The sequence below is a fragment of the Sus scrofa genome, chromosome 13, assembly GCF_000003025.6.
Source record: "Sus scrofa isolate TJ Tabasco breed Duroc chromosome 13, Sscrofa11.1, whole genome shotgun sequence".
Taxonomy (NCBI): domain Eukaryota; kingdom Metazoa; phylum Chordata; class Mammalia; order Artiodactyla; family Suidae; genus Sus; species Sus scrofa.
The window spans coordinates 180,544,518-180,546,551 of NC_010455.5; the positions used below are offsets into that span (position 1 = coordinate 180,544,518).

Below are 2,034 nucleotides of genomic sequence, written 5' to 3' on the forward strand. Positions count from 1 at the left end.
CCCAGGCTAGGGGTCTAATCGGAGCTGTAGCCACCAGCCTATGCCGGAGCCCTAGCAAGGCGGGATCCCAGCCACGTCTGCAACCCATACCACAGCTCACGGCAACGCCGGATCCTTAACCCACTGAGCAAGGCCAAGGATCAAACCCACAACCTCACGGTTCCTAGTCGGATTCACTAACCACTGAGCCACGATGGGAACTCCCCGTTTCCCCTAAAGAACGAAAACAAGCAAACAAAACAACATTGTCAACAAGGATCAGAGGTTCATGGAAATAGATTGGGATGGCTGCAGTGCAGCCAGAAAAGGGAGTACAGAGCAGTGGGTAGGAGAAGCTGTACCATCTAGAAACACCTGTAAAGGTCACAGTCCAAGGAAAAGGACACTGAGATTTAATTGAAGGATCGTAGATGTGCTCCTTCACCCACACCAAACCACCACACCAACAGGGCTCCAGCAAAACAGTGGATTACACTTCTGAATCCTGTAAGAAGCAGACGCTCTCTGAGGAGACATACTCAGGGAAGCCCAATGTCAAGGGCAAAAACAAATTTGAATCCTGTAGACTCTATTGCTAGAGCAAAAATTAACATAAATCCTCACATTGCAGTCCTGTTTATCTCAGTTCTAATTATTCATACATATCATATTCACCTTTCACTACAAAATTACAAGGGCTGGCAAAGGCAGGAACAAACATAGTCTGAAAGTAACAGAGAAAGATTTAGAACCAGACTTAGATATAACACAGATTTGGGGATGCACAGACAGGGGATTGAAAATAACTCTGATGAGCCTTTCTACACTACCCAGAGAGGGCGGAGTTTCTCTTGTAACTGAGAGGGAAATTTTCACAATGTCCAGAGACCTTGAAATCCTCAAATTCTTTGCATCAGGAACCCATTTCGGTGGTACCAACCTTGGCTTCCACATGGAACAGTATGTCACAAGATGCATCTATATCATAAATCTGAAGGAAACCTGAGAGAAGCTTCTGCTGGCAGCTGGTACCATTGTTGCCTTTGAAAACCCAGCTGATGTCAGTGTTAGATCCTCCAGGAATACTGGCCGGTGAGCTGACCTCAAGTTTGCTGCTGTCACTGGAGCCACTCCTACTGCTGGCTGCTTCACTCCTGGAACTTGGAACCAAATCCAGGCAGCATTCCCGGAGCTGAGACATCTGGTGGTGACTGATCCCAGGGTTGACCACCAGCCTCTCACAGAGGCACCTCCTGCCTACCTTTGCTCTGTGATGCTCCTCTGTGCTATGTGGATGCTGTCATCCAGGCAACAACAAGGGAGCTCACTCAACCAGTCTGATGTAATGGATGCTGGCCCTGGCAATTCTGCGAGTGCATGGCACCATCTCCCAGGAACACCCATGGAAGGTCATGCCTGCTCCCTATCTACTTCTACAGAAATCCTAAAGTGATTGAAAAGGAAATACAGGGCACTGTTGGAAAGGCTCTGAACAAGGAGGAATTTCAGAGTGAATGCACTACTCCAGCTCCTGAGTTCACTGCTACTCAATCTGAGGTCGCAACCTGGTTTGAAGGAATAGAGGTGCCCTCTGTACCTTTTCAGTAGTTTTCTACTGAAGACTCGACTGCAGCTTCCACTTCTCAGGCCCCTGAATGCGTAGGAGCAAGACTTGAGTGGTCTTAAGCCATTTGTCCATAGGCTCTTAAACTGAAAATGGAAATAAGATGGATGGAAAATAAACAGTTTGTAAAGAATTTTTTTGAATGAAACAAAATGCTATGATTAATACAGTAAAGGTCCTAATGGAAAAAGAGGACAGAGGGGTGATGTAAGTAGAGAGATGGAAAATCTAGGAAAGAATCAAAAGGAAATATGAGAAGTTAAAAAAAAAATTGTAACATAAATGAAGAATGCTTTCCATGGGCTCAGCAGTATGTATGACACGGCCAAGGAAAGAATCGGTGAGCTTGAAGACAGATGGATACAAATAGTTCAGAGAATCCAAGGGTTGAAAGAGACATTAAAAGTTATTTAGGGGATTTCCCATTGTGG

The 2,034-nt window shown here is 45.6% G+C and overlaps 1 pseudogene; it reads left to right on the top strand.

Annotated features, from left to right (window-relative positions):
* Nucleotides 209-1,806, top strand: LOC110256265 (annotated as a pseudogene).